General features: G+C 32.2%; 1 protein-coding gene across 4 annotated transcripts in view; it reads right to left on the bottom strand.

Moving 5' to 3' along the window:
* The window catches only part of ckn (CRK like proto-oncogene, adaptor protein), a 288,310-nt gene that overhangs the window by 70,890 nt on the left and 201,044 nt on the right, over window positions 1–16,376 (bottom strand). The window lies entirely within an intron of this gene.

Below are 16,376 nucleotides of genomic sequence, written 5' to 3'. Positions count from 1 at the left end.
GAATACTCTGAACTTCTCGATCGGTGAAATCATGAATGGAACAATGATTCTGAAATTTCTTTCATTAACGCATCTACTATTATTTAAAGCAAATATTTTATCAGTACTCCCACCATTACAGTATTAAGAAATCCGATAAAAAATATAATCCAGGAATAACAAATTTACAAGTACAAATGAATCAAACAAATACTGACCCAGACTAAATAGTCAGCTAAGATAAGGAATACAGCTAGTTTCCATTTGAATTACATGGAAATAAATTATTGAAACAGCTCTTTCTAATTTTAGTGGGGAACTCGACACCCTTTTTACACCACATTTAAAGTTTGCCGTTTGTGCAGTTCAAGGAGTATTTGATAATTAAGATCATGAATTTTATATACATGTATTGTATTTTGCTATTATATGAATCAAGCTTTACCCAACAGTAATTCAGTCATTAGGCTTGCTGCCCGGTCACTATTCATTCAGGGTAATAACTCGTGCAGCATGTAAGCCCATTAACCACTGGGTCGGTCTGGTGTGAACTCGTCATCACAAATCAGCTGATCTCAAAGTCGAGAGTTCTAAAGTTCAAATAATAGTAAAGGCAATTACTTTTATAGAGATCTGAATAAGATGGTGAGTACCGGTGCTCTTTGGCAGTCGGGTTTCAATTAATCACACATCTCAGGAACAGTTGACCTGAGGCTGTACAAGATTACACTTCATTTACATTCATACACATATCATCCTCTGAAGAAATACCTTACAGCGGTCCTGGAGGCTAAACAGAAAAAGAAAGAGGGTAAGCCCATTCAGGATAATCCTTTTAACATCTACAAGTCTTCTGTAGCCAAATCACGCCGTGAACGTGCATAACAATTTTGGTATCCTCTTCATGAAATAAGCACGGTAATACCGATAGGCTATCCATAGAATCCTGGGTCCTACGTTAAGGAAAAATATGATGATTTGGTAAGGGCAATTTACCAACACAAGAGAAATAATCCTCTCAAAAGAAAGGTATTAGACCTGTTTTTTGCCCACAATTTCTTATTAGGTCAGTTTATTTTTACCAAAATAGATACAGCACAACATTAATTAATAATTTTCCATCAACCCGGTTCAAATAAACAGTGTAACAAAAATTTATTTTTCTCCAGAAATAAAAGAGCTCACACACCAGTATTAGGTTCCTATAAGAACATCTTAATCATTTCCAGAAAAGAAGTACAATTATAAAATTAGCAATAAACCATTAGAACAGATTAAAAATGGAGGTGAATATTACCACATATAAATAAATTTCAAATTCATTTATTCATTTACAATCAAAAATTAGATAATCCTTTTGTTATCCTTTATATTTGGCTTTTTTGCAATGTAAGAAACATGATTCGACCGTAAAGCTAATTTAGTAAAAAAGAGGTTTTTAATTCAATCCATGTAGTTCTTTTTAAAGTACTTCTCTGGTGGATGAGTTACAGTGGATTTAATTCTATGATTACTCTTCATTAAATGGACTGACTTGGATGATTATTCTTTAATTTTGTATATACAAAGTTCCTCTCTTGGGTAGTTGTGTGGTAGTTGGGTAGTGTTTGGGTAGTTGTCCTGTTTTTTCATTAAAGTAAAAGATAATTTTCACAAAGATATTCCTTTCTCCATATCTGTGAAATTTAACAATTACAGATTAATGATATATGCCCTAATATCTTTGTAATATTAAAAGTAATTAACAAAAAATATTTAAGAAAAGTTAATCAGAAAATGTTAACTGAAAAAGAAAAAATAAATATATTCCCTCTTTTCAGAATGCCTTAGCTCATTATCGGCAGTAATCTTCTTTTCTTTTTTCAAGGATTCTTTATATCGTACTTTTATTAAAACATTTGTTTATTTTTCTTGCACTCAGCAGTTCTTTTTAATAGTAAAATTAAAAACAACGTTCCTAATAACACTAAAAAAAAACCAGAAATGAATTGCATAACTTTCCTGGGTACACCGAGCAACTAATACAACCCGTTTCTGAAAAAGCCAAATATAAAGGATAACAAAGGATTATCTCATTTTTGAAAGTAAATGAATAAATGAATATGAAATTTATTTATATGTGGTAATATTCACCTCCATTTTTAATCTGTTCTAATGGTTTATCGTTAATTTTATAATTGTACTTCTTTTCTGGAGATGATTAACCCTTCTGGTGTAAAAAATAGGTTCAATCTTTTTATACTCTATTTGTATCTTTATGTTAAAATAATTCATTTTTATTGAAAAATAACCAAAATTATGATTTTTTTTCAAATTATATGTAAAAATATTTATATCTAATTTTATGATACGTAGTTGTTAATATATGACTACAAAATACGTTTTGAGCATTATAAATCTGAAATAGCGAAAAATATATATATATATATATTTTTTTTTTTTTTTTTGGGAACTACCATCCTCAAGGGATAGCATTCAGGTAAAAGTAATTTTTAAGAAAATAATCCCTAAGTGGTAATAATAAATTATTATTTTTTTTAATTGTTTAAAAAATACAATGATACATCCATAATTCTAAATAAACAAAGTAGTAACAACTAGAACAAAGTTCGTTTTCTGAGAAGAGGGTGAACATTTCTGGCTAATTTTCTTTTTCAAAAACTACAAAAAAGTAAGGGTAATCAAAAATTAAATTTTTTTCATTTTAAACGCAATGGGTAATTTGCGAGACGGATTTAAATTTTTTTAAATTAAATAATATTGTTGTTACAGAGACCATTGGAGTGGGGCGAGGAAAAAATCTTATAGTGGTTTGAAGGCCAATCGCCGTAGAAAATATAGAAAGATGCAAAATTAATTCCTCGAGTTATAGCTAAAAAAAATAAAAATATATTATCTTTTTTGGGGGAGGGGGATGAATATTAAATAATTTTTTTGCAATTTGTGATCTCGAAAAAACTTCCAATTTTTGTAACTAAATTTTTTGTTTAAGTGCTCCAATAAAGATTCAAAATTTTATTTTGGACAAAACACCGCACCCCTTTTTCCATTATTAAAAAAAAAAATGAATATATTCTTTCTCTCCGAAGGTAGCATCTGTCTACGAAGTTTAAGAATGTCGGTCAACGAGGTCAGAGTTATAAGACCGATTAGCCGAGCGCACAAACGTCCGTCTGACAAAAATAAATTTTTTGACTTGGGAACATTACATTAAACATTTTTTTCGCAGATTGTTACAATTTATTAAATTTTTTTTTGATGTCTCCTTAAGGCAAAACTTAAAAACCCAGCAAGACCGACTTTAATTTAATTTAATTTTAATCTTTTGTGTTTTTAATTTTGTTTAATATTGCTAACAATAGACCGCAAATAGAACACGTCAACTTCCAACTTTCAGCATCATAAAAAACCACGCTTCTAACTTGCCCCGCTCAATTTTTTCGACATTAAATTGAGCGTAACTCACAAACACCTCAACCAATCTTCATAAAATTTTCATAAGCACAACTTCAGATACACAAATTAGATTCAGATATACAAATTAAGTTTCAATGAAATTCATCCTGCAGGTTTGGAGATTTTTGAGCCACAAACATTTATACATAAAGGAAAACGGTATTCCTTCACTTTCGTACTCTTTATACCTTAATGTAAAGAAAATTCATTTTCATTCCCTCCCACTCCCACCGTGGGACCGAAGTAAAAAAAAAAATTATTGTAGTCAACGAATCTTTACAAAAACATATTTAGGTTTTTTTTTATCAATCTATATAGTTTCTCGTTATAGCTATAGCTGTTGTATTTTAACTGTTATAGCGGCAAAAGTAAAAATAAAATAAATTTAAATAATACAATCAGATTTAAAAAAATAATTTTTTCAACGAAAAACTTTCATTTTGCCAAGTCGATGTCACATTAAGCGTTAAAAGTTAAAATATAAAGAATCAACATTCACCGATTTCAGTGATACAAGGGGAATTTCATTTTAATATAATTTTGGCTTTTGGTGTTTTACTTCACGTTTTTCTAAGATGAATAACTGAAAACTTCCGGGTGAAAACTAACCGCCAGACTATCGACTATCAAAATTAACTACGTTGAATAAGATTGAAACCAGAGCAATATCTTTAAAAAAAAAATACCATATGAAGCCATTTTATTAAGCATACAGTTTACTCGTTTACATAGCAAAATTTTATTGGGAACAGGTAACACAAATCAAAAATTAAACCGCTTTCAAAAAAGATATTAAGTTCGTTTTAAACTATTCTTTTTTAACCGATGAATCTATTCACCGCAGACGCTTACAGAGAAGCTTGCAGACAACAATATGGAATTTTGTAGCATATGAAAAATGTCCGACCGGGATTCAAATCCGGGACCCCCGGATGAAAGGCCGCCACGATGGAGTGATTTAGTTCGATTATTATTTTACGTTCCGTTGATATAATTAAATAATAATTAGTATTATAAATAATAGATTTATTTTTGTCTTCTCGAGGACGCTTTCCATAAGACAAAATTAAACAACATTCTCAAGCAAACAGATTCTCTACAGAAAAAACCAAAGACGTACGATGAAGGTTACAGGCGAAATGGGAAATAAAGATCAGACCGTCCTAAAAACTAATGGCACAACCGGAAGGTTAAAGCAGTGTGCTCTTCGAACAACGCTTGAAATTGACAGATTTCAATGCGGCTTCAAAAGAAAAAAAAAGAAGAAAATAACAAAACAATTATTTTATGAAGTGGAATTAATTACAAGGACCAAAGATTATTATTCTTTAATGACCTAAGGAAATCGATTCGTTAAAACGAAACTTCAGCGACTAGAATTGTTATTCTCGCTTGACAAAATTCATTTCGTTGCTGAAAAGAACGGTAATTTATTTTTACAAAATAACATTACCGATCCGTATAACAGCGTTGTTTTTAAAATAACTGAAAATAATACTTTGGCTTAAAGTATTACGTTCGAGTACGGTCCTTATTTTGATACGGTTGACATTTCTAATAAATTAACAAACAATTTTAAAAAGAATTTTTTCAGCAATTTATTTGATTTTTTCCTAACGTACACGTTGCAATCCGTTCAACAAAAGAACAATAAGCAACCCCCCACGGCCCAATGAGATGAGGATGATATGCATGACATATAAATGAGATGCAGTCTTGTACAGACTCAGGCCGATAATTTCTGAGACCGGTGGTTAATTGAATCCCGATCGTCAAAGTACACCGGTACTTTGGTGGCCACCATCTAGAATTCAAATACGTATAAAAGCGACTAACTTCAACTAGAATTTAAACCTCGCAACCTTCGCTTTGAAAATCAGCTGTTAATCGGTTTGAGTCGACGAGATAACTACCCACGAGCCCGTCGGGCTAAAATACAATTTAAAGATTTTATTTTACGGAAACAATGTTATGCTGAAGACGAATTTTTAAATAATACTAAAAAAAAAAATACCCTTGAATTTTCTGCATCCCAGTCGATGTGTACCTAGTGCTCAAAATAATGCCTTCTGAATTGTGAATTATTTTTAATATTTCTTTTTTTTAAATTTAATGTTTTTTTTTTGTTTTGTTAACCTCCGAGTCTAAAAATGCGTGTGTGAAAATGCGATGCCTAACCGGGATTCGAACCCGGGACCACCGGATTAAAGGCTAAGAAATCCTTTAATGTATTTACTTTAACAATGCATCACGGATTTACATTATAAATTAATAATATGGACTTTTATGGAATAAATTTTTTTTAACGTATAATTTATTTTTTATATTTATAATTTATCTTACAACATTATAATGTATTTTTAAGTACCGATCAAAACAAAATATTTATTTCGACCTCCACTTAAATTCAACAAATTAATCATCATTTCTGTGAAAAATGAACTTTTTTGAGTTTGTTCCGAGAGATTAAATTAAAATTTAAATAATAAATTCTAAAGTATAATTTTTTTTGAAGATTCATATACATCGATCGTAAAAAAAATTTTCTGACAACAGTTGTTTGTGATGCACGGCAGTCTTACACGCACAAGTTAATTTAAAATATTTATCATTTTATTTAAATATAATATCCTTTCGTTTATTTAATTCAAAGATTCTAACTAAAGCGCGCGCGCAAATCGTATTTAATTCGCGCGGGTATGGCGGCACTAGCGGCGACGGTCGGCACTAAACAGACTAATGTAATTTCACAACTTACATAGAACAAATTTCGCTTGTATAGCCGGCATATTGGTGTAGCCGTAAGGCTTAACGCACCAGATACCGAGTCGACCGGGCGATCGAGTTTGAGACACGGCCAGACCGAGTTACATTTTTGCACTTTAAATATTATTCATTTAATTAATTCACCGCTCAATTGTGACATCACAACATAGTAGAAAAGTACAACGACATTTTTTGGGGTAGGGATGCGATTTTGCAATTTTTTTTTTTGTTGCAAATATTTTTATTTTTTTAATCGTTAACAAATGCGCCTAAAACAAATATGACATTAATTAGGCGAGATATCGAGATACCGAGCGTGACTTTGCTCTATAGCCTCACCCCCTTGATCTAAAGTTAATATAGACCCCATATATAGAATTAATATGACCAAGTTTGGCCAAAATCGGTCCGGCAGTTCTGGAGATAGAATGTGATTTAGAAGTCGACACGGAACACGCACACGTACATACGAACATTAACATCCTGAAAATTTCTATCCGGGTTTTTGAGTTCCTTAGGTGTCAAAACGTCAGCCCAACGGGTCGGTCTAGCGGTGAACACGTCTTCCCAAAACAGCAGATTTGGAAATCGAGAGTTCCAGCGTTCAAGATCTATATAGTAAAGGCTGTTATTTTTATACGGATTTGAATACCAGATCGTGGATACCGGTGTTCTTTGGTCGTTGGGTTTCAATTAACCGCACATCTCAGGAACGATTGAACTGAGACTGTACAAGACTACACTTCATTTACACTCATGCATATCCCCATTCATCGTCTGAAGTAATTCATCGTTTCAACGGTAATTCCCGTAGGCTAAATAGGAAAAAGAAGAAAAAAGAGTCAAAACGTCACGATCCGGCGATAACCGCATTGCCCAAATCGGATCGATTACGGTATTTTCCTTTCTAAAGCTATAGCGCAAAACGGGAAAATAAAAATACGGAGCAGAGATAGTTTAAATAAATAAATTGCCGATCGACTAAATTCTTTTTTACTCTACTGTACAGAGATAATGCGTGTAGTACAACCTCACATATCTGTTGCTTTAAACCGTCTGCCTCAGTGTAGTCTTATACGCCGGTAAACACACGAGATATTAATTTGATACGATTTCTCTGAAATGAATGATGTTTACTAAAAATCATGTTCCTGTGTTGGTGTGAGGATGTCGATTTTAAAGCACCTGAAATTTTGTAGGGTATAGTTTACGGGTGATAATGTTTAGTCTAAGTACAGTGGCTGACGGAAAACCAACTTTTTCCTTGTATTAAGCCGAGTGTTTGTTATTAAGCACGACTTCACAGATTTCCGATGTCACTTTTATCGCGTAACTATAGCTGTTATTGAACTATTAAGAACAGGAAATTTTGTAGATTTATTTATTTTTTTGTCGTTTGATTTTCCCGTTTAAAAATGTTACAAAATTTTATTTCAAATAGAAATCGTTCTAAGTAATAAACATTACTATGTAAATCTGTGTTCGTATTTATATATATAATATATATTGTAAATCTGTGTACGGTATTCAGCCCGTCGTAGATCTTTATGACCTCATTTATAAGACATTTAAAATTCAACTGATCAGCTACAACAATAGAAATAATAATTTTGCTTTATATAATTTACAATCAAATCCCTTCATCGCTTACGAAATTAAGGTAACACAATAACACATTAAGTAGTCTATAAATTCAATTATATCCAAATAAATTACTCTTAATTATATCGCTTAACTTAAAAAATCCAGTTATTTTGATCGCAGATGGTCTACATCAGATTAGCTTAGGTAAGTTGACGAGAACATACAAAACAAATATATATATATATATATACACACACATGCATAGTGGGTTGAGATAACGAGTAGGCAGTTGACACTGCAAGTGTAACCAAGCCAATACAGGGGCTCCGCCCTCTGCGTGGGGTGTATATACTTAACCATGGTCACCGCATATCGCCGTAGTTTATTTTGCCCACACGCGTGCACCAAGTACTGAGCGAACAATATAAAATGAAATCGGTTTTCTCTTTAACTTTTAAAAAACAGTATTTAAATATGCTAGCTTTAATTTATTTTACCTATAGAAAAATATTTACTTTTTAAAACTCGCGACTACCTTGATTTTCCAGATACAAAATATCTACGTATATACTTTTAGATTAAGTACCGGTATTGTAATTAAAATTTTTAAGCGAATAATAAAAAAATTGAATTCTCTATTACCTATTACTATGAAACTACATAAAGCCAGTCTAAAAGAGTAAATCGGTTAATTTTTACACAACGACTGAATATCCGGAAAAATTCGAGACAAACAACAACCGGAACGTTTTTACAACAATCAAGGCGTACGTTAATCGGTTATGTGATTTATAACCGATTATTGTACGGGCAACGCATACCTAGAAATAGAAAACCTCTACAAGATAGGATCGCGCGAAGATAACAGATGGAAGGCATAACATCAACTTACTGTGTTCAAACTTATACGCGTGTTATACAGAGTTATCAAAAAAGAATGGTGCGGTTTTGAACATGGTTTAAATTAAAACAGAATTACTTACAGTTTATGTTTTTTGTTTTTCAAATTTTTCGTCTCAAACATTTTTTTACGTAATTAATAAATTTCAATATGTGCGCCCTTAGTCGCTCGACAAATGTCCAAACGAGACTCGACTTCTCTCCAAACATTAGTTAACATTTATTTCATCGTTAACGGTTGTCATCGCTTCATTAATCCTGTTTTTTAAGCGGTTTAGGTCGCGAATTTTTTGCGTATAAACAATGCTTTTGATGTACCTCCACAAGAAAAAATCGCTAGGTGTCAGGTCTGGACTCCTTGGAGGCCAAAGTACGGGACCTTGCCGGCCTATCCATCGATCTCCAAATTTTTCGTTCAAAGCGTCCGTGACCAACGCCGCATTGAAGTGCGGGGGAGCACCGTCTTGTTGGAAATGAAGTCGATGACTGTTTTCGAGTTCAGCCAGCGGAGGAAAGCAATAATCGGTTAACATGTCAAGATACACGACTCCATTAATTGTTTTTTCAGCGAAGAAGAAAGGCCCTATTACACGATTTTTCATCACACCGCACCAAACATTAACTTTAAGCGAATCGCGTTGTTTCTCGATAATTGTGTGTGGGTTTTCAGAGCCCCATATTCGTGAATTGTGTCTGTCAACAAATCCATTCGCATGGGATGTAGCTTCGTCAATAAGAATTATATCGTCTAAAAACGATTCGTTTTCACTTATTCTGTCCGACATTTCAACAGCGAAATTGTAACGTTTTACACCATCATCGGGTTTCAATTCCTGCAGTATCTGGATTTTATAAGCGTGTAATTTCAGTTTTTTACGTAAAACTTTGTGAACTGTTGATTTTTGAATACCTAATTCGACGCTTCGACGGGGGATGGACTTACTAGGACTTCTAATTGCCGATCGTCTAATTAGTTCAACCGTTTCGTCCGGTACACTCGGTCTGCCGGTTGACTTCTGTTTCTTAACCGGTCCAATTTCTTCGAATCGTTTGAACCGGCGTGTTATGTTATTTTTATGTGGCGGATCTCTTCCGAATTCACGTCAAAACGCACGTTGAACTAAAATTACGGATTTTAATTCGGCCATCGATAAAACATACTTAGCTTTGTCTTTATCCGAGAACATAGTAACTCGCTAAACTCACCGCAACAACAATACAAGAACTGACGTTGCGGTTACAACTGCTGATAAACAAACTTTTAGGTTGGAGGCTTTCAGGGATACCATTATAACATCTAGAAATTTCCCTACAATCATCCTATGAATTACTGAAACCGCACCGTTCTTTTATGATAACCCTGTATTATTAACCTAAGGGAGAAAAATGCGTTGTATTCTGTCAATTTTTTTATAAAATAACTGTTAGCCGTGGCGCCCGAGCGTAGAGTGTCGCACAATCTGAGAATCGCTGTAAAAGGACAACACATCATGCATAATTTAAAAAAAAATCTGATGTGGACACCACATGACTCCCTCGTACGCCTATTAAATTCCATATATACATTATTTTAAATTAAAAGTACATAACATTTTATTTCATTAATAACTTACTAATAAGTTATTATTTTATTATTTACCGTTAAAGTTTTTTACGATTTCTTAGTCGTACATCTGGATTCAAAAATCTGATTATTTCCGTCTACTTATGCCGTTTGACGTATGTCATATTTGTTTTTATATTACTTTTTTATAATTTTTAAGTTAATCTTTAAAATTAAATTTTTTGTTATATAAATATCGTGTTCTGTTCGGGTGCTAATGACAACACTTCGTCATGCGACAAGGAAAAAATTTGTCTTACTCCCCACTACCTGAGCCGCCTGTCGACCGATAGTTCACAGTTTGTAACGTGTCATCATCGGTAATTTCTTATTTATCGTAAGACTCCAGTCAATTGTTAATTTCTTCATCTGAGTTTTCGCATCTTGATATTCTTTTTTACGAAACGGTCACGTCTCGTTATGTATAGAAATACTTTCAAAAACTTTATCTGCTCTTAAGAAGAAATTATGATTTTTCATGATTTTCTATGAATTTCTATATTTTAATTTCACACCAAACACTAAACGGCATCTTTTACGTTCATTTTTTAAAAAATTCTACCGTAGCCTTGCAGTAAAATTCGATTTTAGTTAGGCATGTATACCGAAAAATCTGGGAATCAAAATTCACTTCGATAATGGCAAATCCAATATATTTTACAATTATTGAAAAAAATTATAATCTGTTGGCAGCGTTTATTTATAATTTTTAAGAGATTCTATTCGGATTATTAGACATTCGTATTATCGATGTACGAATATCGCGATTATATGTAACTTTTAAAAATCTGTTTAATAAATATTACTTTTAATTCTTTTAAGGATAATGAAGATTACTTTCAAATTTACAGGGTACATTCATGTTATCCCAGGGAAGGTTTTAAGCCGTCGATCGAGGCCCTAGCTCCCTTGAAGGTTAAGATATTAAAAATATTCATTATTTCTTCGCCAAGAAGGAAGGTGAAGTTGCGAATTAAACATATTCATTAAGGAAACATATATTAATCCTTTTTACTTTATTACATTCATCCTCTGAAATAATGCCTTACGGTGGTTCCGGAGGCTAAACAGAAAATAAAAAAGAAAGAAGGGTCATCAAATCAATCCTAGTTTTTTTTTTCTGAACATTTTGATCTTTTTCGTAATTATACTCTAAATATTGTAAAAATATTTTCATAATTAAGTCATCAATAGTTAACAATCTATGGAGTATTTGAAATAAAAATTCGTTAACGGTAAAGCCGAGAAGTTAACAGACCTTTAATTTTTTTTGTAAAGGAATTTCGTTTAAAACTGTTACTTTAATCTGTAAGAATAAAATGACATACTCCAAAGAACCATAATTGGAACAGATTTTTCTTTATTTCTTGGCTGTCCTTTTTTATTTTTATAACAAACTAGGAAAAAAGCGGGCCCGTGGCTCGCCGTGAAAATGTTACACGGTTTACGATGTTTTATTATATATGATTTTCTTAAATGTTTTTGCCGATTGAATTTAAATAACGTTTATGAATTTAACAACAAAAATTCACGTTCGTGTACTAACAACAACAAAGACCTTTACAACGAAAAGCGTCAAAATCCTGAATATTTTTAGCCGTTTCTCGAGTTGTAATTTTTGAACAAAGCTTTACCCCCAACGTTTTCTTTTTTTATTCTCAAAAAACAAACATAATTTTAGATAAATCGTTCGAGCGCTGCGTGCAGCCGCCCGGCACAGCACCATCGGTCCGTTTTGCGCCAATAGAAACTGAAATACAAATGCGAACACGTGCAAAAAACAAACCCATGCACCATCTTTTTTTTACGGGAAAGAAGAGAGATGCAGATTTCTTACGTTTGTTTTTGTGAAAGATTTTTTTTTCATAAACGATACAGTTTATCTTTGCAAGCCGATGAATTTTTCAACATAATAAAATTAACTTTACACAAATAATAAAAAAAATTATTTCCCCAAAAAACCGTAACAAAGTAATTTTTCAATTCTTAAAATTACGATTTTTTTTAAAGTCTACAACAAAAGTTAAAAAAAAAACTCGCTTAAAGTTTAGTAAGTTAATTATAGTTTTTTTAAATTTAATTAAGAAATTCACGAAAGAAAATACTGCATGTGCAAAACATAAGAGTATCTTGAGACCACACGGGAATCTTATCTACACTCGACATCGCCCCACACGTACCAAGAGTGAGGTCGATTCTCGACCAGATGGCTCAGAAAGCAAACATAGCCGACAGGTAATACATTTTAATCGTAAATAAAAAACTGAATTTTCCCAATTTCATACTACGTTTAGAATATTCTTAGATTCACGTTTAATGTAGAAGCGAAATAAAAACCGTTAAATGGGTTTGAAGCTGTAACATATAACACGAAATCGATTAAAAATTTATTTTTAATCGAAATGTCCAAATTTGTCAACATTGTTTAATATAGAAATAAGTAACAACGATTCGATTTCATCAGTTACGTATACGCACTTCAACTTTATTTAATCCCTAATTTGATACCTTATATCGATGTTTCGTTTTCGCTTAAGTTGTCTAAACCACCGCTAACTGTAACTCGATGTTTGAATTTCAATTATCGGCGAATATGAGCTACTTTAAATGAAGCCGTATTCGCAGCCCTTCCGGTCATCACTGTCATAAACCCTTCCTACGACCGATGTTGTTATTCTCCCTCTATATCGTTTATTTAACATCGGTCCTTTTATGCATTTGTCACGTATTCGATTACGTATCTTCATTTCTCATAATCGATTGTCAATTTCATCATTTTATTTACAAATTAAATTTTAGCGATATTTTTTTGTACGTTACAGGATTTTTTAAAAGTATTTTTATTTAAAAAAAAAAAATTAATTTCGTTTACGTTAATACTGTTAGTTTGCGTTGACAGTTATCCGTTTTTAATTTCAGTTTTCACAATTCTTTTGTTTTAATAAACTGTAAGTTCTATAATAAAAACAATAATGAAATTTAAATTTAATAAAAAATGTCAGTATCCTACAAAAACGCGTTAAAAAAAAAATGCTGAGATAAAAAAATATTTTGAATTGCCACTACTGCTGTTTACGTATATAAGACAAGCAAAAAGTAGATTCGACAAGCAAATAATAAAAGAACAGCTGTGAGAACTGGAAAATCCCAGTATTTGTCGACGTGTTAAATACTAGCATAAGTGAAGAAATTTCAGTTAATTTCTCGACTAAAGTCGAGAAATTCTCTGTTAAACTCGGAAAAAGTAGTTGTAATTAACTACTTACGAACAACACTGGACGTTCAGATATTTTTGGCAAAAAAACATTGTGAATATTTTTAGTTTGCAGAGGAGTTAAACCGTTCAATATATTTATTAAATGTCATAACCGTTACGCGAAACGAGTCACAAGTCGCTCCCAAAAATGAGGAAGCCGAGAATAACAAACATCACAAGCCCGGTTTCATAGAGGGAGGAACGAGTAGTGTGGTGGTTTTCCGTTGTCTACTTCAATGAGCCGTATATAATCTGGCAAATCAGCACGATAAATACACCGAAATGCAAGTGATATTCAGCCGTACAAGTGGCATCTTAACTCTTAACCCCTTATGATAAATTAGATGCTGGCTGTGCGGTGAAGAATCGTTACTCTTAGAGAAAGAAACCTCAGATGCTTTATATGCTTAATAGAGATATTAAAGACAGAGACAGAAAGAGATAATGGAAGAAAAGATTGTAAGTGTGAAATTAAACTTTCTATTACTGAAAATGAAATAAAAATATTTTTTTTTGTCTTCAGTCATTTGACTGGTTTGTTGCAGCTCTCCAAGATTTCCTATCTAGTGCTAGTCGTTTCATTTCAGTACACCTCCTATATCCTACATCCCTAACAATTTGTTTCACACATTCCAAACGCCTGCCTACACAATTTTTCCCTTCTACCTGTCCTTCCAATATTAAATCGACTATTCCAGGATGCCTTAATATGTGGCCTATAAGTCTATCTCTTCTTTTAACTATATTTTTTCAAATGCTTCTTTCTTCATCGATTTGCCGCAACACCTCTTCATTTGTCAGTTAATCCACCCGTCTGATTTTTAACATTCTCCTGTAGCACCGCATTTCAAAAACTTCTAATCTTTTCTTCTCAGGTACTCCGATCGTCCAAGTTTCACTTCCATATAAAGCTACGCTCCAAACATATAATTTCAAAAATCTTTTCCTGACGTTTAAATTAATTTCTGATGAAAACAAATTATATTTCTGACTGAAGGCGCGTTTCGCCTGTGCTATTCGGCATTTTATATCGCTCCTCCTTCGTCGTCTATCTTTAGGAGTTCTACTTCCCAAATAACAAAATTTTTCTACCTCCATAATCATATACATATATATATGTACTTTTCCAAAAGAATAATAATTTCATACAAATATAACCCTAAGTGCGTGTTAGTGTGTCATTTTAATACTTTGTCTTAGATTTACGTGGCAAATTTCCTGAACGAAATCCCCATGTTAATCAATAGATTCCCATATTTCAGAGAATTTCAATTCATTAATCATAGCTTAACTAATTAAATTCTCTTTATAATCCGAAATAGTTGGGTTTATACCTCTGAAACCCCTTTTCAGAAAAACCCCTATTTTAATTAATTTACTGACCAAAACAAATTCAACTTTTAAAATATTTAAGGTAAATAAATTAATACTGGGAAATAAATAAAGTAATACTGGGAGAAAGTTTTTTTTAAATTTTGTACCGGGTTAATTCAATTAAGTTTATTCAATTAATCTATTTATTAAATCAAATAGTACGCTTAATTAATTTTTTATTAACTGAATAAAATAAAACTGACTTCAAGAACGCAGTAAATTTTTACAAAAAAACCCATTTTTTCCACCCCCTGAGCCAATGGTTGGTGATATCAAAAAATTTTACTGAGATAAGTTTTAGGCCCTTATCCAAGGAATAGTAGGAACTTTAAACGAATTCTTACTTAATAAGAATGTTATAGAGATATTTTGTTTTCTTTTTCGAAAAAGCCCCCCCCCCCCCATTTCCAACTCCATGATCCGTTTTTCCCCATTAACGAACTCGACCGAGATTTTGAGTCGTTATATTTTATGTATAAATTTGAAAGTGATTGGCGCAAAATTACGGCAGTTATCGTGTCCACAAGAAAGTGAAATATATATATAAACTTTTGAACTGACGGTGGTTTTGGGGTCTGGGGATGTGAAACGCGAAGATATGTCGAAATTTTCCGGAAGTCGAATCACGGTACCTATTACATACAATACGTAGATTTCATATGAAATTTACCAAAAAATAGTATTTTACTAGTTGCTTTATTAATTATGCGCCAAATTAAAAATAACTTCTTATCCCTTAATTTGGGCACAATCTTCAAAAAATTTTAATTTAATAGAATTTTAACGCGATTTCTTGAATCGGTTTTTTTAAAATTTTTATGTAAAATACTCTGCCTAGAAAATGTTGCCACCGGTATAAAAAAAAAACCGTTCGTAAGAAACGCAAAGGTGAGAGAATCCTGAGTCCTTGATGAAAATCAAGAAGACAATGTACAGAAAATATACGACACAACGTTAAATAAAAATTCCCGAAAGTGAGCTAAGAAAACCATTTAAAATACCGGAACATATCTTTAAACTTTGAATAAAACCGTAACAAGACGCAACTCAAACTAAATATCATTACGCTACAACAATCCTATACTAAGTAACGATGATAACGACAAATAAACAAAAACATTGTACAATTTAAATAACTGAACAATAATTTTTTTTTAATTTTTCACTACTTTATGAGGGAAAACTTCGAACGGGACCACCAATGGAACTTCCTCTACAAAATAGAAAGGATTATTAAAATGGGTGGTCTATTTGTTGGTGCATACAGCTTAAACAAACACGCGCGCGCCCATTTATAAATATATATAAAATAAAACGCGCGCGCAAGTAAACACTATTAATTGTTTCATTTTGTAATTTATTTTATGTGTGTTACAATATGAGATCCATACGGGTCGTGGCAAATGCAAACAGTCGTTCGTAATTAAATATCGATATTAACAAAATTTATTTTCCTTC

Source organism: Lycorma delicatula, chromosome 9, assembly GCF_047948215.1.
Source record: "Lycorma delicatula isolate Av1 chromosome 9, ASM4794821v1, whole genome shotgun sequence".
Lineage (NCBI taxonomy): Eukaryota > Metazoa > Arthropoda > Insecta > Hemiptera > Fulgoridae > Lycorma > Lycorma delicatula.
This window is presented reverse-complemented; position numbering and strand designations above follow the sequence as displayed.